Source organism: Anolis sagrei, chromosome 1, assembly GCF_037176765.1.
Source record: "Anolis sagrei isolate rAnoSag1 chromosome 1, rAnoSag1.mat, whole genome shotgun sequence".
Classification (NCBI taxonomy): domain Eukaryota; kingdom Metazoa; phylum Chordata; class Lepidosauria; order Squamata; family Dactyloidae; genus Anolis; species Anolis sagrei.
The window spans coordinates 82648729-82674168 of NC_090021.1; the positions used below are offsets into that span (position 1 = coordinate 82648729).

Below are 25440 nucleotides of genomic sequence, written 5' to 3' on the forward strand. Positions count from 1 at the left end.
GGGGGCTCGGGAAGGGAAACTCCTTTTTTCTCCTCAGCGCCGCCGTTTTGTGAGGGAACGTGAGGGGAAAGGGACGGAAGGGGCTCGAGGCAGAGCGCGCGCTGCGTGCGCGTGAGGCGGAGCTGGGTTTCCTCCCGCTTCGTTGCCTTCAGCTTCCCTCCGAGTCCTCCTCTGCCTCCGCGCTGCTCCTCCTCAGCCGCCGCCTCCTCCCTCTTCCTAAGGGGTCGTGATGGGAAGGGAAGCGAGGCGACCAGCCTCTCGCCCACGGCCTCCGAGGGAGGGGAGGGATGCGCACCCGCCGCCTTCGGGGAAGCTGCTGCTGGGGAGGGGAAGGGGGGGGCGAGCCAGTAGGGCCTGGCTGCTGGGAGACGTCGCCCTGCCTTCGTTCGCAGTTGTCGGACCCCAGAGTTGGAAGCGATCCCCCCACTCAGCCACAACCAAAACACTCCCCACAGATGCCCGCCCGCCCCGCCTTGTTTAAAAACCTCTCCGGAAGGAAACTCGCACTACAATCATAGAGCTCGAAAAGACCTCATGGGCCATCCAGTCCAACCCCCTGCCAAGAAGCAGGAATATTGCATTCAAAGCAGCCCTGACAGATGGCCATCCAGCCTCTGTTTAAAAGCTTCCAAAGAGGGAGCCTCCACCACACGCCGGGGCAGAGAGTTCCACTGCTGAACGGCTCTCACAGTCAGGAAGTTCTTCCTCATGTTCAGATGGAATCTCCTCTCTTGTAGTTTGAAGCCATTGTTTCGCGTCCTAGTCTCCAGGGAAGCAGAAAACAAGCTTGCTCCCTCCTCCCTGTGGCTTCCTCTCACATATTTATTCATGGCTATCATATCTCCTCTCAGCCTTCTCTTCTTCAGGCTAAACATGCCCAGTTCCCTAAGCCGCTCCTCATAGGGCTTGTTCTCCAGACCCTTGATCATTTTAGTCGCCCTCCTCTGGACACATTCCAGCTTGTCAACATCTCCCTTCAATTGTGGTGCCCAGAACTGGACACAGTATTCCAGGTGTGGTCTAACCAAGGCAGAATAGAGGGGTAGCTTTACTTCCCTAGATCTAGACACTAGGCTCCTTTGATGCAGGCCAAAATCCCATTGGCTTTTTTTTGCCGCCACATCACATTGTTGGCTCATGTTTAACTTGTTGTCCACAAGGACTCCAAGATCTTTTTCACACGTACTGCTCTCGAGCCATTGTCCCCCATTCTGTATCTTTGCATTTCGTTTTTCCTGCTAAAGTGGAGTATCTTGCATTTGTCCCTGTTGAACTTTATTTTATTAGTTTTGGACCATCTCTCTAATCTGTCAAGATCGTTTTGAATCCTGCTCCTGTCCTCTGGAGTATTGGCTATCCCTCCCAATCTGGTGTCGTCTGCAAACTTGATAATCATGCCTTCTAACCCTTCATCTAAGTCATTCATAAAGATGTTGAACAGGACCGGGCCCAGGACAGAACTCCGCTCATCACTTCTTTCCAGGATGAAGAGGAAGCCTTGGGGAGAATCATCCTCTGGGTCGTCCACGAGGTCTCTTCCATTGGAGGAGACCTCATGGGCCATTCAGTCCAACCCCATTCTGCCAAGAAGCAGGAAAATCGCATTCAAAACACACTCTACAGATTATTTTTTTGTCGTGTCAGGAGTGACTTGAGAAACTGCAAGTTGCTTCTGGTGTGAGAAAATTGGCCGTCTGCAAGGACATTGCCCAAGGGACGCCCGGATGTTTTGATGTTTTATCATCCTTGTGGGAGGCTTCTCTCATGTCCCTGCATGAGGAGCTGGAGCTGATAAAGGGAGCTCATCTGCGATCTCCCCGGATTCGAACCTGCAACTTGTCGGTCTCCAGTCCTGCTGGCACAAGGGTTTAACCCACTGCGCCACTGGGGACTACAGATGGCCGTCCAGCCTCTGCTTAAAAGCCTCCAAAGAAGGAGCCTCCACCACAGTCCCGGGCAGAGAGTTCCACTGCTCAACAGCTCTCACAGTCAGGGTTCTCATGGTCCCAGGACTCCCAAGATCTTTTTCACACTGAGTCCTGGTGGATAACAAGTTAAACATGAGCCAACAGTGTCATGCGGCAGCGGCAAAAAAAGCCTCCTTTCTCCTTCTCACACCTTTCGTGGGTAGTCAGGCTCTCCTCTACCGACATCCCTGTTGCCTCTGCGCCATATGATGGTTTCACAAGACCAGTTGCTCTCATAGTAACAGTGAGGCCACAAACCATATTTTTAGCTCTTGGGGACCGCTGGTGGTTCACGGGCCACAGGTTGGGAACCACTGCACTAAAACATAGAGTTCTTGGGAAATATTTTGGGGATTACAAATGAGTTGATCCTAGGAAGAAAATCAACTCATTTGTAATGTGGCGCTGGAAAGGAGGAGGGGGGAAGCAATTTCTTTTGGGGACATAAATTAATCATTGAGGGGGCTGTGGTGGTGTAGTGGGTTAAACCGCTAAGCTGCAGAACTTGCTGACCAGAAGGTTGGCAGTTTGAATCCGCTGGACGGGGTGAGTTCCCGCTGTTAGGCCCAGCTTCTGCCAACCTAGCCATTCGGAAATATGCAAGTATGAGTAGATCAATAGGTACCACTTCAGTGGGAAGGTAACGGCGCTCCATGCAGTCATGCTGGCCACATGACCGTGGAGGCGTCTACAGACAACATCAGCAATTCGGCTTAGAAATGGAGATGAGCACCACTCCCCAGAGTCAGACACAACTAGACTTAATGTCAAGGGGAAGCAATAATAATAATAAATCTTTATTTATACCCTGCCACTGTCTCCCCAGGGGGATTCTGGATGGCTCACAGAAGCACTACAGTGCCGCATCTGAACCACAATATACAGTATACAAATACACAAGTATAAAAAATATAACATAAATATAAAACAACAATGTATGTAAAATCCCAGCAAAAATATAAGAATTATCAAATTTCCTAAAATGCAGTAAAACCTGCGAATAAGAAAATTGTTAGTAATAAAGGGTGGAGTGGCACAATCGGGTCATTGGGCTGGCCAGAAATACATAGGCTCAAAGGCCTATCAGCCTTTACCTTTATGCATCATTGAAAGAAAATCAACCCATTTCTAATTCTGAAGTAGGATTATCTGTGCCATTGTGTTTACCGTTTCTATGCACGGTTATAAAAGTTGGACAGTGGATAGATGTTGTGGACTGTTATAAAGACAAATAAATGAGCGCTATAGCAAATCAAGCCAATTTCCCCTAGAATCGCAAAACAATAAGTGATGGAAGAGCCATGCAGCCTGGCCCCCTGTAGTGCAGGAAGGCACCATCAAAGCACTCTCAACAGATGACTATTCAACCTCCAGAGAAGGAGACTCCACCACATCTTGAGGCAGCAAATTCCACTGCCTAACAGTCGGGCTCTTCCTAATGTTTAGATGGAATCTCTTTTTCCTGCCATTCAAATCCCTTGTCTTGTTCCTGGTCTCTGGATTAGCAGAAAAACAAGCTTGATCCTTCCTCAACGTGACATCCTTTCAGATATTGAAACATGGTTAATAAAATATGTAGTTTAAATGTAATTTAACATTACAGAATGACAATCTTGCAGGTACACAGCTATATGTTTGCCCATGCCTGCTGTAGAAGGCCATGCTGCCAAGCAGGTAGACTTCATGGAAGAATCAACAATACTACGGGGGGCAGACCTTCAGAATGCCAAATTTGGGAGAAGAAATCTTATTTCTGGAGTGGAATCATAGTATATGAGAATTGGAAGTGACCACAAGGACTATCTAGTTCAAACCTCTGCTGTGCATGAATAAACAATAAAAGCATTCCTAACTGATGACCATCCAACCTGTTTAAAAACCTACAAAGATTCCACCACACTCCAAGACAGCATATTCCACTATCAAACAGGTTTGGGCTGCATCAATAGGAGTATAGTGTCTAGATTGAGAGAAGTCATAATCCTACCCTATTCTGCTTTGGTCAGACTTCACCTGGGATATTGAGCTCCAGAAGGAGGATGTGGACAAGCTGGAACATGTGCAGAGGAGGGTGACCAAAATGGTTAAAGATGTGAAAACCAAGCCCTATGAGGAGCAGCTGAAAGAGCTGGGTATGTCTATGGAGGAAAAAAAAAAGACTGAAAGGGGACACAATAGCCATGTCTAAGGATGATATAGCCATGTGAAAGAATATCACATTGTAAAGGGGGCAAGCTTGTTTTCTTCTGCTCTGGAGACTAGGACACAGAACAATTGATTCAAACTGCAGGAAAAGAGATTCCACCTAAACGGGGCGGGTCTTTAAAAGAAAGGGGTGTATTTTGACTTATGGTCACCCCTTGATTTTCAGAGAGTTTTCTTGTGCAAGTAATACTCAGAAGTAGTTTCACCAGTTCCTTCCTCTGAAATGCAGGCTATAGCATTTGGTTTTCACTTGCAGTGTCCCATCCATGTACTTATCAGGGCTGGCCTTACTTAGCTTTCAAGATCAGGCATGTTCTGATATGTTTACAACATTTATTGTTGTTACTGCGTGTTGTGAAAACAAGGTTTTCTGGGCAATATTTGTTCAGAAGAGGCTGAAAAAGTGTGAGACGCCTACAGTCTCCCAGTGGGTTTCATAGCAGAATCTTAGTCTCTAGAGTCATAGCCCCAATGCTAAAAACAACATGATGCCAGCTTCTTTTTATATCCTTCACTAAGGGTGCACCTGCACTGTAGCTTTCTGATAATGCCTTAACTGCCATCATTCAGTGCTGTCGAATCCTGGGAGTTGTAGTTTAGCCTTCCCCATCGAACTACAAATCCAAGGATTCAGTAGCACTTACTTACTTACTTAGCTATGGCAGTTCACGCGGTCTCAAACTGCTTTCTATAGTGTAGATAGATGTACGCTTAATCTCTTGCTTTGATTGAACCGTGTTCTGAAGCCACCTTCCACCCAACCATTTGTTCAAATTTCCTTTGTGTACACCTCTCCCATGTGCGCAAACTGCACCAGTGGGAAGTGGGAAATGGCAGTGCCTCTTGGAGAGATTTGTCTTGACCGTGGAAGCCCCTGCAGGTTAAGAGTGGCTGTGACCTGCATTGTAGATATGTAGCCTGGGTGATGCTTATGGTGCTTCTAAGGTTACAGCGGTGTTCCATTGAGAGAGGGGGAGAGAGAAATATGAAATGAAATGTCACTGTAGAGAAACAGCTCTTTTGGGATCAGATAAAGCCACAGAGTAGTGAACGAGCTTTCTAATTCTCCAGCTTATTCAAGCAGTAAAGCAAAATAACAGGGAAGGGAGGGGGAAATGATGGGCATGATGGTAAAGCTTAAGATGGAGTGCGGGAGGTATTAGGCAGCCTTAAATAGAATCCAGCATGTGAAGTAGCAAAGCTACTGACCCAAAGAAGCATCAATGCCTGCATGTCTTCCCATTTTTTTTTTATAAAAAAGCCTCAACTGTCAGAAGGTAGTGGCTGTTGTTGTTGTTGTTGTTGTTGTTGTTGTTGTTATTTTCTCATCTTTTTTCACTTTGTGGTATAAGGCTGCTTTCAAAGGTTAAAACAGATAACGTTTAGAAATTCAGATTATCGATATATTGAAAATACGGATATCAATTGTATTAAAAGAAGTATGTGGAAAGATAATTAAAATTAAAATAACAAATATACTCACAATTGGTCATCAAAGTCCTGCTTGAAAGAAAATACCACCTGCTTACGAGAGGATAGCTAGGAGATCCAGTCGAAGCTTTTCAAGAATGGGAGTTTCAGATTAAGAGAACAACTACTGCCATGTTCCCACCAGATGTGCTATGGGATTGGTGTGGAAAGAGAGACCCCTAGAGCATCTGAAAACAGAAAGGATCGTGTGGGATAATACAATCTTTCAGATAGAATGAGTTGGAAGAGCCCATAAGTGCCATCTAGTCCTCTGCCATGTAGGAACACAGAGGCAATGCAGCCCCAACAGATGGCCATCCAGCCTCTGCTTAAAACAGAAGGAGTCGATCATAAACAGGATTTTGAATTGTGCCTGTGAACAGATTAGTAGCTGGCGGAGCTCTTGCAACAAGTGCTAAATTTGGCATTCTCTAAATTACTGTCTAAAAAATGTGGGTATTTTTTATTGCTTGTAATCTAAAGGCAAGCAGTAGCCTTTTATTGGGGTAGTAGTTTGTTCATGTAAATATAAACATGAAACAAGCTGCATTCCTTGCTTTAGCACAATATTTCCCAAACTCTGGTTTTCCAGGTGTTTTGGACTTCAGCTTATTGGGTCCCTGACCATTGGCCAAGGCAGCTGAGGCTTCTGGGAGTTGAAGTCTAAAATATCTGAAGGAACAGGGTTTGAGAATCACTACTTTAGTATCAGACATCTCTGCAGCTCATTTGAGTTATAGGGTAAGAAGATGGATGCCTTTCGTCTCTAGAACGCTGGTTTTTACATTTAAAGTTGCACTCTTGACGGATTTATGAAATTTAAAAATTCTGACAGTGCACTGTACTTTGTCTAGTTATCTGTAGTCTTTTTTCCTTCTGTCACTTTTGCTTAGAATTCTGTTCTTGTTTTGGGATTTGGGGGGGGGGGTGTTTGTGTGTGTGTGTTGCAGGGTGTTTGTTTTTTGTTTTGTTTTGCTGTTTTGCCTCATTCTTCTGGCCTTATTATCCTATAGCAAGGCACAGCAGTAAGCTTTTTGTTTTCTGATTTGTAGTAGGCTGTCTGTCATCTGAGGGAAGAGGTGGAAAGGTTAACTGAGGCCAAGGTAGAAGATAGATGCTAGGTACTTTCAGTAAGTACTACCAGAAAAAAAAAACAAGCAACAATTTACAAGGAATGGGAATCCCCTCTCCATTGCTGTGATGCTCTTCTGAAAATTGGACTACTCATTAGCATTAATGCTCCTTTTATTTTTAGTGTTGTATATCTTTACAACATGCACAAGAATTATTCTGTGTACTGTCTTCTATACTAATCTTCATATTATACAGTTCCTGACATCTAAGGAAGTCAAAGCTTGTATTTTAAAAACATTCCACTCATTCCAAAAAAGAAATGTTTTCCCTGTGTTCCCCAAAGTTTCACATTTTCTTGTGGACAAACAATTGAAAAATTGTTGCAGGAGGCCAGTAGTTTTCTATTTTTTATATTTCCTTCCCCGTGGACTTTGTTGAATGGATAAGTTTCTCTATAAACCTTAGCACACTAGAGAATGAATCCACTTTAAATCCAGTTTCTGCCTCCTGCAGAATTCTGGGGTTTGTAGTTTAGTGAGGCTATTAAAAGCTCTTCCCAAAACTACAAACCCCAGAATTCTGCAGGAGGCTGCAAACAGATTTAAAGTGGATTCATTCTCTAGTGTGATAAAGTAGTATGACAATTCAAGCTTGAACTCATGAATTTGTAGAGGGATTGCTGCTGGATCAGTTGTTCTTCTCTTTTTATTGGTTTTGGGCCCCTCTCATCAAAGCTGTGAGCCCTTAGCATAACATGACAGTGACAATTGTAAGTTACGTGACTAATTATAGCAGCATATCTGACTTCTCTATAATTTTGCAATGGAAAACATTGGTAACATATTTGGACAGGGTTTAAACTAACAATAATGACGTTAGAGAAGAAAAACATTTTTTAAACCTGGTGCATGTGTTTTCTAGGGGTCTGTGATAAACAACTCTGTGGTTCGGTTGTTACACAAAAACTGTCAAGGATCCTGTTACCCTACACAATTCTGACATAAACCTTCATGTTTATAGATAAGTCTTTATACTCTAGAATTTCTGACATCCTAGTCAATAAAACTGACTTCTCAAAAACCTATTTCAGACAAATTATGTTCTTGGAAATCTTGGACTGTTGCATGTACAGCCCTCTTAATAAATACATGTGAACATACACACATCATATACAAAGCATACAACTTTTAAAGTTTTGTTCCTTATCTATGTAGAGCGGAATTCATAAGACAGGCAAGTTCTGATAAGGAATTAGCGTGCTTCTCTTCCTACCTAGTGTTACCACATGCTGGTGACTGTATAATGTGGCTTAACCATACCTGTCACTAGATGATCTACAGATCTAATTAGTGTTAAGTCATTGTTTTATGTCCTGTCTATGATTGTTAGCATACGTAGTTGCAAGCAAAGTGTCTTTTTTTTCAACGGGTCTTGTTCTTTATTGTGTTTTTATTTTGTTGATTTTGAATGTACTGTAGTAATAAATGCAGAATTCACTAGAAAAAAGTACTGCAAATAAATGGTGAAATATTGCTTGGGGTGAGGCATAGCAAAGAGTGATACTTGTTGTGTTGGTTATTCAGTGGATGCTTGTGATCCAAAATAACACAATTTTTGCAAGAGTTATGTTGCTGGAAGCTACTTTTTCCCATAGGTATGCAAGCATTACAAATACCCGTGAAACCAGTAGAACTAGAGATCATAGTGAAACAGGAATAAAGAAATGTTTACTTCAGACAACAGCTTTAAAATTATTATCTTAGATCTCTGAAAATGTACACAGTGAAAGATGTACGCATTGAGTCACCTGTTTGGGCTGAAAAATGCGGTATAGAAATAAAGCAAATAAATAATAAATAAATAAATGTCTGAATCCTCTACAGGTGTATACTTTGTCATTCTATTTTATAAAAAGAAGATTGCTTCTAGAATTCTCTTCACTGTATTTTTTTGGAATTCATTTTAAGTTTTAAGATATTATAAATAAAAAAATACAAACTAAAATATTCATCCACAAATGTCTGCAAATGAAGAGACTTGGTCACAAATGGTGGCTGTCTGTCTGTGAATGTGTTTTCCCCCCTTTACTGTATTTTTTGTAAGAAATAAAAAGGGTGTCAGGTGGGAAAGATCTATATGTTCCTGCCACTGAATCCATGGAGCATGTAAAAAATGTGATGAGAAGAGGAGTCATCCTTGCTTTGAGGCTGGATGTATCTAGGTGTTTTTAGAGCCATGTGGTAATAATATATCTTTCTCTTAAACTTCACTGTTTGTGTTGGGCTAAGGAGCTCAGGAATCAAAAAGACCACTGATGACCATAGACAGTTTGGTACCAAAAGAAGCCATGTGTTTTCGACTGCTTTGCATCAGTGGAAAATTGTTGATATTGTGTCTTTAATATCTTAACAGGTTATGTTAAAAAGTCAGTGCATATATTTTATCATAGCATGGAGTTTGGAAAACTACCAAATAAAACATGCAGGGATGTTCATGTTTGTGGATGTGAATGCGAATTTTCCCTTCTCCATACCTGTTTAGCACTGGAGTTGGAATAGGTGTTATGTATCTAGGGCGGGGACAGTTATTTCCCCCCAGAGGTGATGTTTGAAATATAGTGTACCATTAATTCCATCCGCCCCCAATTTTTCAGCCTGAGAAAGGTTTGGCTCTTACCTTCCTAATGGAAGCTATCTCTTTGTCTATAAACTTCAATTATTAAAGGGCTAATAGCTTTTTATCATAAGCACCAGAAAGAGCGCTGACTTTCTGTTAGATATTATATTATCTTTGGTGTTGTGAAACATGTAAGAAATAAAACATAACTCTTCATATTATATCTTTCACATTAATTGGAAAACCATTTTAAATTAGTTGTTGGGTACTCTCAGATGAAGCTTATTATAATTCTCCTGCCTCTTTCATAGAATTTCACGAGGATCCAAATGTCAGTGTTTTACATTGGTAATTTATCTGTCTTTCCCCATCCTTTTTTCATCTTTTATATTACTATAGCACATAGTAGGAAGAAAAGATGGAATTGGACCACAGTGTCTTTCGAGTGATAGCTGCAGAGAAGAACACTCTGTCTTTACTATATATTCTTCAGTTGTGCAATGGCATACATATAAAAGAAACATCTGTATTTTTCCAAGGCTCTCATGAGATTCTTTTTAAAAAATTGACCAGTTCTTTTAATATAATTCTTCTGCTTAGGGAAAACCATCTTCAGAAACTAGTAATTTAAAGTCAACACATTCCAGAACAAACATTTTTATTTCAATGGAAAATGAATTTGTCAGATCTTGGGTATAACAGCTTGGACAGAAAAAAGGAAAGTCACATTACAGATCACTCCCCTCCCCCTTGCAGTTGTTAATCATGTGCTCTTTTGAATGTTAAAATGAGAACAGCACCACACTAAATTGTGTGCCTGAGACATATTTGTCAGATTTATAGGACAATGGGTCACAGCTTTTTAAGGTGTTCATATTTCTAATTCTAATGTATTCAAGATTTCTATACATAGTCAATTATTTTTATAACTGGAAACTTCACGTGTATTCTCTTGGCAACATTTATCATGAAGTGTTTGATTTACCCCAAATATGCCAGCTGTTGACTTTGTTTACAGTGAAGGTTAAGTGAAATGTAAGACATGCTGCATACGTGGCAGTGACATTCTTCTGGAATGTTACTATCTTAATGTGATCAGCTTTTGACACTGTCACTGGGCTCCATATTTTTAGCAGTAATTTATTTGAAATCAAAATATCTCTTAAAACTCCAGTTCTTAAAAATACTTAAGATTTGAAAGCTAGAAAGAAAATTTAATTTCATGAGAATGTGATGTAGCTTTCCCATAATAGTTTATGATAAAGATTTCAAAGTTGTTGGAAGTATTTGCAGTTCTTTTCTGCTTGGAAGTTTTATGTTAATTTCACAGGTTGAAAACTAAAAAGCTTTTATTATTTTTAAGAAAAGAGAAAACAAGTATCATATGCACTCATGCATTAGTCGAAACATTTTTTTAACAAAAAATGCCCCCCCCCCCAAAAAAAAAACCAAACAAACCCTGGGTCAACTTATGCATGAGTATGGATCCATTGGGAAGACAGGGACAAGAGGGAGAGTAGAGGATAGAAGCCCATCTCATTACCCTTCACTTGTCTAAACTGGAGAAAGAAAGATACTCCCCCCCCCCCCTCCTTTTCAGCCTGAGTGGAATTCAGCAGCAACATGGGGGAGCCCTTTTGGGTCTTTGAAGAGTGGTTACCATGGCCATTTTTAATAATGGCTGTCTGGTAAGCCTTTCTGCAGAGGGATTGGTAGCCATTTTTACCAGGGCTTGGCTATTGTGCATTGCTCCACCTCAAGACTCCTAAATGACTCTCTCACATTGGTGATCGGGACAAAAAAGAAAGTAGATAAGGAGGGGAGTTTGCATTTCTTTCACCATTTTGGGTATGGGAGGTGTAGTGAAGTATTGCCTCTGTCTCTTGTCACTGTCTTTGCACTGGTTTCCTAATTGAGATACGTTGCTTTTCTTGCTCTCTCTTTCATCTTTTGTCAGACTGTTACTCCCTTTATTTTTATTCTAACTTTCTCCTGATATAGGAACTCAAGCTAGCTAACAGCAAATATGACATGATACAATTAAAAACAGAGCATATTTATTAAAGAATATATAAAAACGATTATGTTTTGTGTCATAAAGCATAAGAATATTAAAGTACAATTAAAACTACGTTCCTATTATCTTCATTTATATTTATCCATCTGAACTTGTATGTAATGCAGTTTACCCCTGTCCCCATTGCAATCGTTCAAATAAACAAATACACTTCCTAAGCATGTTTCCTTTATGCATTTTTAAAAGGCGAGGAAATGTTTCTATGTTTGTAAATTTTACCCTCAGTTTATCCACAGGTAATAGCCAAATCCATAATTTTGGCTTCAAAACCTTCCTTTGAGTGATACATAATGTCGAATATATAAGTATGTACAATAATCATTAATATCAGTATTCTAATTCTCTTGTAGAAATTTGCAGGAGAATAAATATGAGAAAACTTATACAAAATAGGTTATTTCTAAAAACCTTTTATTTGTATAGGCAGTCCTTGAGTTACAAACATCTGCCTTACAAAAACTCATAGTTACAAATGAGGGTGAGACAATAGCAAGTGAGAGAAATCTACCCTTTGGAAGGGAAATTCACTCCTGGAAGAGTTATCATGGGGAAAATATGTCAGAACTGAAGCTTTATCACCAATACTTGTTTCCACAACAAGCCACATTTCTCAAAATCCTATTATCACCAGGACAGAAAGTGAGGTGAAATCTTCTGAATAGGGGCACAGACAGCAAAACAACCACCACAGGGGTATTAAGCCTTCCTTGTGCTACCCAAAGTATGGATGCATACACTCACACATATATACGGTTGGAGTTACACTTAAAAATGTACCTGTTCCAACTTAAAAAATAATTCAACTTGAGAACAAACCTACAGAACCTATCTTGTTGTAACTTGGGTACTACCAGTACATAGTAAATAGCATTTAAAGAACTTGAGTACCATTTACTTGTTTAGACAAATTAACATGAGATAGTTTTGGTTTTTACAGTATATCCGCTTTTCTGTGAATATAAATTATTTTGTGCTCAAATTGCCCTTGACATAAGTTATATTGAAATCTCATAAACACTTATCCTTGAAGTCATTTTGCATTTTTTAAACTGTATGTCACTTTTCAAATAAAAAAAAATCCATAAATCAGTTTATATAGTAAAAGGGTGACTTGACAAACATGGTTTGATAAAGCTGATCCTAGTCTCAATAGTAATAATGTCCATGTATAATCCTTCCTCTTCAAGGGAAGTTATTATCTCATCTTATGTCTATCTCTTTATTTCCTTATTTCTGGGAAGCACATTTTCCTCTCCATTCCACAAGACCAAATTTGAAATGTCTTTACAAAACTTCTGTAGATTTGCCCAAAGCAAAGAGGAACCAGGAACAGCAACTTCCTGCAGGCAACTGCACATAAAAATCAAAGCAGTTAGCAAAGCCTTACTGGGGCAGGAGGACAGAATTACTCTTGCTTTATACTGTATGTCATCACATAATAGTCACACTTCCCCCCCTCTTATTTTTTGAGGGGGAAAGGTGAGTGCGACCATTACGTCAGGAATATTTCTTCTTTTTTGCAGATATGGGGCTTTCCTCTGCTGCCGGCCAAGGGAAAGCCCATAGCTGCAGAGCCACCCACACACCTATCAGCACGAGCTACAAGGCCTCCCCTATGGAGAGTTGCCTTGCCAAGGTAATACTCTGTAGTTCTGAGGGAAGAGGCAATCGGACAGTTGTAGCCTCCTCGTATAATAATCAGACCTGTGAACTAAGGGTGCAACTATTATACAAGGATTTTTAAAAAAAGCGACCCAAAAGGGCCATTCAACTATTATGCAATGAAATAGGGTATTTTCTACTCCAGACAGCTTTCTTGAATAGATACAAACAGGGTTGGGCTGAAAGTTCTATTCTGCGTGAGTTAGGTGCTTCAAATTTAATCTCATGTTAATAATAAATCACTTCTCTTCCTGGAAAAAATTATGTAACACTAATGCAAAAATGTGTTCTTGGTGACAATTGCAATAAAAATGTTTGCATGGTTAGGAACACTAAAATGCAGGATTGTAGGTAATTACCTTTCCAACTTGTTCCTTTCTAAGGTGTTTGCACAGCATAAGTATATAGTTTCCTTCCCATTGATTCAGATGACAGGCTAAAATATTTCACTTCAGGAAGCAAAGCAGGGAGTTTGCAATCCAACCTTTGACTTTTCACATGCTTTCCAAATTACTACATCACATTTGTCATCATGGTGTTGTCTGATCAGTAAGCCATCCTTTTGTTTCCTGTCAATGTTTTGTTTCCCTTTACTTACATAAGTAGGTCTTTATTTCAAATACTCGAGGAATATTGCTTATGCGTTGTTGTTTTGTTCACTAACTGTTGAGAAATGTGGAACTACGTTGTTCCGCATGCTTTTAAATATATTACTAATGATTAGTGCAATGATACCTTGATTTAAGAGTTTAATTCATTCCGTGACCAAGCGCTTCAAAACACTCTTATCTCAAAGCAAATTTTCCCATTTTAATGCTATCAATTCGTTCCAGGCTCCCAATCCCCAGCCAATTTTTTATTACATATTTTAAAATAAGAAAATGTAATTTATAAATAACAAATAATGTATAAATGCACATTCACATGGAACAATAAAAAAGAAAGATCAACTTTAAAATGGTAGAAGTACAAAGTTGTGGAAAGGAAGCACATTTCAGGAAACAAAATGTGTGTTAGCCAGTGTAACAGCAAGGCAAAACCTGCACATTCACATAAAAAAGAAAGATCAATTTTTAAATGGTAGATGTACAAATATGTGGCAAGGAAGCACAAAGTGAAGAGACAGAAGCATCGTTTCTTCATACTGTACTCATTTTAGCCTCCCTCCCTCTCTTGCTCTCTCTCCCCAGCTCTTTTCATGAAGCCAAACACACCACGAATAAAACCCACAAAAAACAATTAACCCAAAGTTTCTCCCTCTGCTTTTGTCCATTATGATGCTCTTCTGTCAAAGCAAAACTAAGACAAGCAACAGCTCTTATCTCAAAACACTCTTAAGTTGGGATACTCTTAAGAGATTCCTCTGTATTTGAATTTGGACTAATATAAATAAAATGGAGGGGCTTGGTTTCAGAATAATTCCACTCATTGAACATTTTTGTTGAAGAATTTGAGGTGTGAATTTTGTTGGTTTTTCTTTTATTCTGCACCACTCTAAAGAGACGGTTTGAACTTGGCAGACCCTCTGGAACATTCATAGTATGAATGGAGAACTTTCAAGGAGAATTGGTTTTTCCTATTCCTTTTTTCTTGTTTACGGAAGGGGTAATCTGGATAGCTATTACACGTGTTTTGGGGGGGGGGGTTCATAGTTTTTTGGTTGTTTTCAATTAGGGTTACACATAATATAGGGTTGGGTTTGAGGAAGGAAAGTCCTAGGGTGGCAGGGTTAGGGAAATTGAGCTACTGGTATCTATTGAAAGGGGAACATGTTTTGAAATCTGATATCCTCTTAAAATACATGTCAAGGTTTGGTGCTCTTGTCTTAGTTTTATGGCACTATCAACAAATGTGTGATTGACATACCTGATATGGGACTCATATTAAACATCTCCAAATCAACAGTCCTACTTATCAAAACCTGTGCCAATAATCTGTGCTTGTTTTATGCCCAATGCCCACTCTTTTTCATCATCAAAATGAGCCATTTAGTGGATGTCAATCAATTTGAAATCATTGCTCAGTTTAAATGAAATACTATCATGAAACCACATGGATGTGTATTATTAATTCTAAAAGCATTATTTTTGTGCACCAATAGTAAATCTTAACGTGTCATCATCACTATGTTTCTTTATTGAATCCAGAACCTTTATCTCCACGAACAAGACCTCCATGCATATGTAAATTGTCAGCAGCTCCTGATAAGCATGCACTCAAGTAGCTCTATGATTGTGTTTAAAGGGTGTATTCTAGTAAAATGTTAATAGAAACATGGCCAGAAATATCACCCTGTGCAGTTTATATAAGTTCTGTAGTTCAAAAGTGAAAGATACATTATTTTGGTATCTTCAAAAAAGAAGCAACAGCAGGTATCTGACGGTAGAGAACTAAAGATAATTTAAGTTGAAATACTGTACAGGGCTCCAGTTAGTAATCTGGCTGCTGATTTCTGTACTAGCTTTTGAACTGTCTTCAAAGGCAGCCCCGTGTAGAGAGTGTTGCAGTAGTCCAAATGGGATGTGACTAAGGTGTAGACTACCATGGCCAAATCTCAAGGTATGGGTGCATCTGGCGCACAAGTTTAAACTGTGCAAAGGTGCTCCTGGCTACCACCAACACCTGAGACTCCAAGGTTCGCGGTGAGTCAAGGATCACTTCCAAGCTGCGAACCTGCATCTTCAAGGGGAGTGTAACCCCATTCAACACAAGTTGTAACCCTTTACCCAGTTCTGCCTTACAACTGACCAGGAGTACCTATGTCTTGTCTGGATTTAATTTCAACTCGTTAGCTCTCATCCAGTCCATTACTGATGACATACCTCGATTTAGGATCAGGACAGCATCCTTGACTTTAGGTTGAAAGGAGTAATAGAATTGGTGTAATCTGCGTAAATTTGACACTGAACTCCAAAACTCCAAATGATCTCTCCCAGTGCTTTCATGTAAATGTTAAACAGCACAGGAGACAAAATTGAACCTTGAGGGACCCAACAGGCCATCAGCCAGGGAGTTGAACACTTGTCCCCCAGCACCAACATCTTGGTTCAACTCTCCAGGAATGAACGTAACCACTGCAAAACAGTGCTCCCAAGCCCCGTCCCAGAGAGACTTCTCAAAAGGATAACATGGTCGATGGTATTGAAAGGCATTGAGAGGTCCAGGAGAACCAACAGGGCCACACTCCCCCTTTCTAGCTCTCTTCATAGGTCATCCACCAAGGCAACCAGTGACATCTCTCTTTCATAGCCGAGTCTGACACCAGATTAAAATGGATCCAGATAATCGATTTCATTCAAAACCTTGCCCAGAACCTTGCCCAGAAAGGGGGGATTTGATACTGGCCGAAAGCTGTTCAGTTGAGTGGGATCCAATGCTGGTTTCTTTAAAAGAGGTCTTATTACTGCCTCCTTGAAGCTACTAAGCATTATGCTTTGCATCAAGGAGGCATTTACCAGTACCTTCACTCACTCCACCAGTCTCCCCCTTGCCGATTTAATAATCCAGGATGAACAAGGGTCCAGAGGACAAGTGGTCACTTTCATTTCTCTCAATATCTTGTCCACTTCCTCAGGCTGAACAAGTTGAAAAGAATCCATTAAACAGGGACAAGCAGATGCCTCAGTTAGATCCACAGAGACTGCATTCATACTGGTGTCTAAGTCAGAATGGATCTGAGTGACTTTATCTGCAAAGAACCTAGCAAAATCTTCACATTGAGCTGCTGATTGGTCAGGGAACCCTGACTGAGCAAGGTTTAAAAGTCCTGTGACCACTCGAAACAGCTCCCTTGGGCGGTTCTTTGCAGATGCAATATTGGCGGTGATAAATGATTTTTGTGCCCCCTTCATTGCCGCGGAGTAGGCTTTTAAATGAGCTCTAAACTGTGCTTGGTCAGATTCACTGCAAGTTCTCCACCAATACTGCTCTAGTTCTTAAGCTGCTTCACAGCTGCTAATAAATAGCTTTCCTGTATGCCTGCAAAATCCATGTCATTAAAAAATGAACTCTTTAGTACAATCCTATAAAATGAAATAAAGAGGATACCCAAATTTCTTTATAGACTACATGCACAATAGGTATACTTAAACTGTATTGTGCTTCATCATTCACAACCCATATCTTAAGTCACTATAATACGTTTCTAAAGTATACTGTATGAGGTATGCAGGCAGCGCTGCATTTGTATTGTTGCCACAGGATAAATATGAATATGAATACTATTTTATGGTTGTTTTCCAGATACTTCACTACCAAATAATGAGATGGACATCAATGCCATTCCTTACACTTTGTAAAATAAACTCAAAACATTTCATTGTGGCTTTTTGAGTTTACTCAAAATCAATGCAAGAAGCAAAGTGGATAGAGGTAAAACAGCAGTAAAAATAGCAATTATGCAACAGTAAACACAGATTATAACAATAAGCAGAAACATACATCAAAGCTTAAAATATGCCAAAACCAGTAAGAAAATATTTAAAGGATCATTTGGTCCATTGAAGGTTTGTATATAGCAAGGCTTTTAACCTGTGCCAAACTGTCGTCAAGGAAAATGTTCAGGGAATGGCTGGAGGAGCAGTTGTGTACTGGCACCAGGGCCGTAGCCAGAAAATAATTTCAGGAGGGGTTGAAATTTTTGCGGGGGGGGGGGGGTTGAAATTTTCACTCACGCTGAAGCAAAGAGCACAGCAGGAGGCAGAGCAGCCTTCAGTTGTCTGCAGCTCCGCCCCTGTCAACCACCTCCACCAAGTCTGGCCTCCTTAATGAGAACATTCAACACACACACCCCACAATGACAATAATAATAATAATAATAATCCTTTATTTATACCCCGCTACCATCTCCCGGAGGACTCGGTGCAGCTTACAAGAGGCCGAGCCCAAATACAACAGTAAAAACAACAACAACAATACAGCAAAATAACTCAAAAACAAGGCAATAACATTAACAACACACCATGACGCAATTAAAATCTGTGGCACGGCCAAATGTAATAATTAAAAATAAAAAGTACTGGGCATGACCAGGTGAAAAAGGTAGGTGTTTGGAGGGGCATGGGCATGCAGTTATCCTGGCTGGGGCTTGCCTGATGTCCTTAGGTAGAGAGTTCCAGAGTCGAGGGGCCACCACCGAGAAAGCCCTATCCCTCGTCCCCGCCAATTGCACATGCAATGCAGATGGGATCGTGAATAGGGTCTCTCCAGGTGAACAAAGAGATCGTGTGAGTTCGTACACAGAGATGCGGTCACGCAGGTAGGCGGGACCCAAACAGTGTGAATAAATTGTCAATATTTGCCTGAGATAGTGCTTGCAGTTCTGGAGGGACTCTTAATTTTTTGCATCTCATAGACTTAGCATGGGGATTTGGTTAACCAGTTAAAATTCATGAGTAAACCAGGTTTTTTAAAAAATCTGAAACATTTCGGGGGGGGGGGGTTGAACCCCTACCCCCCCCCCCTCGCTACAGGCCTGACTGGCACCATGACTGAACACTATATTTTTGTTATTAATTTATATAGAGATGGAGGCACTCTTAGCTGCACCTTTTATAAAGACCTTACTCACTGATCACTGGAATATTGTGTCCAATTCTGGGCACCACAATTCAAGAGAGATATTGACAAGCTGGAATGTGTCCAGAGGAGGGCGACTAAAATGATCAAGGGTCTGGAGAACAAGCCCTATGAGGAGCGGCTTAGGGAACTGGGCATGTTTAGCCTGAAGAAGAGAAGGCTGAGAGGAGATATGATAGCCATGAATAAATATGTGAGAGGAAGCCACAGGGAGGAGGGAGCAAGCTTGTTTTCTGCTTCCTTGGAGACTAGGACGCGGAACAATGGCTTCAAACTACAAGAGAGGAGATTCCATCTGAACATTAGGAAGAACTTCCTGACTGTGAGAGCCGTTCAGCAGTGGAACTCTCTGCCCCGGAGTGTGGTGGAGGCTCCTTCTTTGGAAGCTTTTAAGCAGAGGCTGGATGGCCATCTGTCAGGGGTGATTTGAATGCAATATTCCTGCTTCTTGGCAGGGGGTTGGACTGGATGGCCCATGAGGTCTCTTCCAACTCTTTGATTCTATGATTCTATGATCATGTTCTCTTGGGGAAGAAGGTGGCTGCTGGATGCTTTAATATCAAATATTTGATGATCTTATTTGAACAGTCTGGAATTGCAGCATGTAGTAGCCCACTGAATGTAGAGGTGATCTGATAGGACAATGCAAGATTTCTGGAATAATTATGGTACTCTGCATCCTGTTCTTCACTTACATAAGAATGCCCAAGTGCAACACAAATAGAAAAATAGTAAATTAGTGTAACAGAAAGGCTCTTGATAGCAGAAAATAGTTGAGAAAGGTTAATGGATAAAAAAAAAACACCTATTAAGTTTCAGATACACTTATATATAGGTTCTTTAATGTGCATATTTTCACAATCATGTATCCAGTTTATAACTTCATTAAATTTTAAAAATTGTTAAATGGTCCAGGATGAAAATCCTGCTTCAGTCATCAGTAACTCTGTGATCGAATTCCTTTATTTGTATTTGTTAAAATAATTTTCATAATCACAATCACTTATCTGTATACAATAATCTATAGCAAAATATTCAGAGCATTCAGTTCTTGTGGTTTTTTTCGGGCTATATGGCCATGTTCTAGAGGCATTTCTCCTGACATGGCCATATAGCCCAAAAAAACCCACAAGAACTGAGTGATTCCAGCCATGAAAGCCTTCGACAATTCAGAGCATTGTTGAAGGCTTTCATGGCCGGAATCACTGGGTTGTTGTAGGTTTTTTTGGGCTATATGGCCATGTTCTAGAGGCATTCTCTCCTGACGTTTCGCCTGCCATAGATGCAGGCGAAACGTCAGAAGAGAATGCCTCTAGAACATGACCATATAGCCCAAAAAAACCTACAGCAACCAAAAGTATTCAGAACGCTGTTTATTGCAAAATACCTTACAATAACACTTGTTGTGTATTTAATTTAAATTCCTGAAATTTGAGAAATATGTTGAATGTAACCCTGAAGTTTATTAGTAATTTTGGGGTGTTGCTAATCTTCATACTGACAGATCTGTGGATTTCTAACCTTAATGTGCAAAAATCAATTAGAAAGTAGGATTAAGGAAATATTTTATGTCTTTACTCTGTTCAATTACTCATCAATTCTTCATCTGAATTCAAAATTGGAAGCTCAGGGCCCTTCCACACAGCCCTATATCCCAGAATATCAAGACAGAAAATCTCACATTATCTGAGTGTGGACTCAGATAATCCAGTTCAAAGCAGATATTGTGGGATTATCTGCCTTGATATTCTGGGATATAGGGCTGTGTGGAAGAGCCTCAGCTGAGAGCAACGTCCTTGAGATATCTATGACCAAATTGGGATTTGAATTCTGGTCTCCCAGGGCCCTTCCACATAGCCCTATATCCTAGAATATCAAAGCAGAAAATCCTACAGTATCCGCTTTGAACTTGGTTATCTGAGTCCACACTGCCATATATCTCAGTTCAAAGCAGATAACTTGGGATTTTACTCAGCTATGTGGAAGGTGCCCTGGTTTCCTGGTCCCACACTATCCACTTTATATGCTGCTGGCCCTCCACATCATTAGCTTTCAATTTAAAAAAAAAACTTGAAGCATCTTGAAAATATTCTTTTTGATGTAGTAATTTATGTTTATATTTTCCATGTTATTTCCACCTCTGCTATGAAATTTTCTGCTAAAGAAGTAATTCCCAGGAGAATGTTAACTAAAATATACCTGTGAATCATAGAATGAAATGAAAACTAAGCACCTGTCACCTGCAGATTGTTTTTCTTATTTAAACTGAATTCATACCTGTGTATAATATATGGATTAAATGCACACATCTGTTCCATCATGCTTAGTGTATGACTGTTGGATTCGGTCAGCCACAAGTACCTATTGCCTCCCGGCACCTTTCTGAAGTTGGAAGGTCTCCACTCTCTTGACTCCTTAAAAATATTATATTTATTATTGTGTTCATAGTGGTCTTGACCAAGATATGATTAATCAAGATGCCAAGATGATAGGTAGGGATTCTTGGTACTGTTCAGTACTCTGGTAGCTATCGTACTCAGGGCTTCTTAAATTTTTCCCACTTGTGAACCCTTTCGGCCTGATAAATTTTTATCGCAAAAGGTCTATAAATTTTTATCGCAAAGGTCTATAAAATAGTTAGAAAAATCAAACATTTACTGATAATAATGTTTTGCTGATTTTCCTTTTTATGAAGAACAGTTGAAGCATTTTCTGCAGAGTCCATTGTAACCATTGCATGTTGTTTGCTAACAGATTTGTGTAAACGTCTCAAACTGCCACTGGGTGGCATTCAGAAACCTTTTATTGTTGTCAGTTTTTTCAAGAACTCCATTCTCTCCTATGGGATCCCATATGAGGGTGGGTTCAATTGCTTAAAAGGTAGTGCTCTAGATTGGCTGTATCCAGAATAGGAATTTTTACATTTATACTAAATTCGATTTTGATATTTAGGTTGCAAATTGTATGAGAAAGGAGAACTCGTGCATTTTTTTTTGTTTGCCAGAGCCAGATTGAAAATGCCATTCTTTCATACATTAAGTAGTCCATTAATCAGAAAAAAATGATAGGTTTTTTTTTGCCATAGACTTCCTGTCTGCATACATCAGGCAAGAAATCACTATCAGTCATTATCTTTGAATAATTCTGCCTGTCCTTGAATATCTGGGAAGGAAAGGTCTGAAATCAAGATCGTATTTAGAACTATAACTGCTCAATGGTTATTTCTATCTTTGTTATTCATGTGACTTTATTTAAAGAATGTATATAATTTCTAAACTTAAATTTAATACTTGGAAAGTTAGCAGAGAAGAACCAAGGAGGGAAGAGGGTGGAGAGGGGTGGAATAGTAATTCATTTTAATTTGACCAAACAAATGCAACATCTGCAATACAATTCTGATTTTTTAAAAAAAGAATTGAAGATCAAAACTAAGCTGTTGTGATTCATCATTAGGAGGCAGGTGTGTGCCTTTGTTCTTGGTATTCTAGAACAAGGTGGGCAATATTTTTTTTTGTTGATATCTGGCTTTAAGCTACCTTATAAAGACATACGTTGCCCTGAGACAAATGATCAGAAACATAACAAAAATGTATTCCAGTCGAAAGCCTGAAGAGTATGTGGCCTTTTCATTTTTGCTTGAAGGAACAGACACAGTAAGATTGCCAATAAGTGATATGTGGAGGGAATGAGAATAGGGAGCATGGCTCAAAGTGGTCTTGCAGTCAGAGAAGGGAATTAGTGGGAATATAGTGCACCATGAAAACAGAATAGGGGATGATAGCAAAGCCTGTTGAAAAAAATCAGCATCTGTTGATAGTTACCATAGAATCATTTAGGGGACCTAGAAAATTCCTGGAGATAACATATTTCGTCAGATGTATGTACATGAAATCAAAGGTACTGGTCTCATGATAATGGGGGGGGGGGGGTCATACTTTTATTTCTGATAATTGTTCTGATGTATAGCTTGATATAAAGCCTAATGATCACATTTTCCCCCATCTTTTTTATATTTCCATATATTAAAGCATATTTGTAAGAACATTGGGTAACTGTCCAAAATTTTGTTAACTTTAGCTTACATTCAGCTATGGATTGCCATTAATAGTTTACAGCAATTGTTCATGTCATTTGTTCGTTGTTGGCATTGGTAGCACTTAGGAGCTAGTGGCTCCAGAGAATGAAACAAGCAGGCCATCAAGAGCTTTCCAATGCTTCTGCCACGACTTCCCAACCTCCCTGTGAATGCATGCTTACAACACATATACAAATGCTTCCTTCCTGACATGGAGGCAAGAGGAGGGAAAGATAATGGCAGCAGTGATTGCTTTTCCTAGTCTGGTTTGTTCACACATTGCAGAGAGATAAGGAGTTGGATGTGACATGAGTGAACTCCAATATTATTTTGAATGTCTACTGAATTCAGGGAACTGGGAGAATTTACAATGTAGGGCCATAGGCAATTTTCCTGTCTCCCACATGACAGATTTCTTCCAGGAGGCGCTCAGAACAGTAGCTGGCACCCTAACAGGGTTTTCTTGGCAATATTTGTTTTCGAGGGTTTATTATTGCCTTCCTCAGGCTAACAGAATGTGACATTGCCAAGGTCACCCAGAGGCCATCTACATGTGTCACAAATGGTGTTGCTGCTTTGAAGTAGGATACTCCGGATCAGTGCTGCTAGAGTCTGCAAGGTCAGCCATTGAGTTAGCTGAATGGCTGTGGGATGTCTGCAGTGCATGGCACCAAATCAGCCTAGTGGCTGGCTGGTGTCTGCATGGCTCAGCAGTGTTGAACCCAACTCATAGTTGCTGGACTGCCTCCCTTACCTTCTGCCTCTCCCTCTAGGTTTAGCAGCTACCGCTGGATGTGAAACTGGTGGTGGCAATAACTCAGTGCATTCAGTGATGCTGTCTGAAATAATAAAGCGAGAAAGAGGAGGGAGGAAAGGAAGAATTACCCCCTTCTTTCTTCCTGCTTTCTCCGATTGCTGGATTCCAGGTTTGTGCCTGGTGGTTACCACTAAGTCCAGAACGAGGTGGGGGGGGGGGGATGTGAATGCCACTAGACTGTCTCTAGACTGTCTGAGTTCGGGGAAAGCAGGATGGCTGTGTGAACAGATGAATGGGAAGCTGTTAACATCGCTACAAATACTATGGGATTCCTTTCTAAAGAAGTCTTCTTTCGCTAGCCAGCAAAGCCCTTTCTATTTAAATAGATATTTCATATTAAATGAGTCATGCAATACGGATGTATGTGTTGCATTTTTATTTTTATGGGTTTGTCTTAATTGATGTTATACTTCTTAAAATTGTTATCTGGGTACAGCTTGCATGCAGTTGCAGATTAGGCCTGATTTGCTCTGCCTCTGTGATACCCCATCTAAGCAGTCAGAGGAAACCTTTTCTTTTCAAACCATAAGGTTCCAATTGCTCACTTCTCATTCACAAAAACAGAAGAGCCCCTTGCTGTCACACCCAAGATCCAAGATTCCATTTTCTTCCTCCCCTGTATGCCATCTTCTAATTATGCTAAGGAGACCCCTTCCAGATGATACAAGTCTGTTTTTCCCCTCCCCCTTCTAAGCAGGCAAAGGAAACCCATGCCAGGAATGCCAAGACAACAGTTGTTTTCTCCCCTTCCCCACAACTAGGGAGGTAAAAGGAACCCAGTTCAGTGAGTTGTTCTAACATTTAAAGCCAGTGTTCCAATTAGTCTCATTATCTTTCCTCTACTGCCTTGCTTTCCCATCTCAACACAAATATTTTAGGAGAGCTATGTATTGTTAATGAGAAATTAACACTAGAGTATACTATTTCCCTATATGCAAGCGGAAATGCTTATAGAATATTAGTATCACTTGCATAGTTACTTGAATTTCTTACAGCAAATGATAGTTGCTTAACGAGTCATTTTTTTTCCTGTTGCTAGCTTAGTAGGGCATTTTACAAACAGTAATCTCTTGCTTTGCAGGAAAGAGAACAGGAAAACAGAGTTGTCTCTTTGACCCATGTGCATTTTCAGGCTGCTGGAATGAAGTGAATTGGAACTAATTTCTGCTTGTCCACTGGGCATGCCTTTCTCTAGCAAAGTCCAGGCTTGGGTGGGGCCAGACTTGTTCATTAATTGTGCAGAGACTAGATTTTGACCAGCTGGCTTGTGTCACTGGATGCACTGAGCAAAAAATTTCATGGGACTGATGTGATATGAATAACATAAATACTATTTGTGTAAGTATCCGATTTTTTTCATAACTGTTAAGGACTTTAACGTGTTTTAAATCTGAGTGCATTATTCAAGGTTGCTTTAGGACAGTGTAAAATCTGAAATGATTTCATTCTATTATAAAATGGGTGTGTGTGTGTGTGTGTGAACAAAATAGTTCATAAACTGTGTCTAAAAGATTTCGGGAAGCTTGAAATTGGAAATTGGATGCTGAATTTAATGCTGTAACAGACTGTATTTGTAACAACAATCTGAGATGAACTATGCATTGCCAGTATTCTGCTATTAAACATCTTAGAGATAAAACGATAAAATAATTTTGTTCATCTTACAGTACAAGTGTAATTCTTTTTGTGTAGTCATACTTAAGTTTTGACAGGTGAAGGTTGCTTCCTACATCAAATGTTTTGAAAAAGATACTGAAGATAAGTATAATAGATGGCACAACATTAGTCATAGCTATATTGTATGTAATGCATTTCAGGAAGGCAATCTTTTTAATCCTTTCTTTTATATTGCACTAGTAATATCTAATTAATCTATGAGATGTCTTGTTTGTATTTCCCA

The 25440-nt window shown here is 40.0% G+C and overlaps 1 protein-coding gene across 18 annotated transcripts in view; it reads left to right on the forward strand.

The window, feature by feature from the left end:
• Positions 1-25440, forward strand: part of EPB41L2 (erythrocyte membrane protein band 4.1 like 2) — a 112313-nt gene that overhangs the window by 259 nt on the left and 86614 nt on the right. Inside the window, exon 2 of one of the 18 annotated variants that reach the window (XM_060753349.2) lies at positions 12933-13045. The exons of 16 other annotated variants lie outside the window; for them this stretch is intronic. The gene's annotated coding sequence lies outside the window, so the exon portion shown is untranslated. Of the gene's footprint in view, positions 1-12932; positions 13046-24638; positions 24879-25440 lie in introns of those variants that run through there. One more of the 18 variants, XM_060753348.2, reaches the window with a different exon arrangement.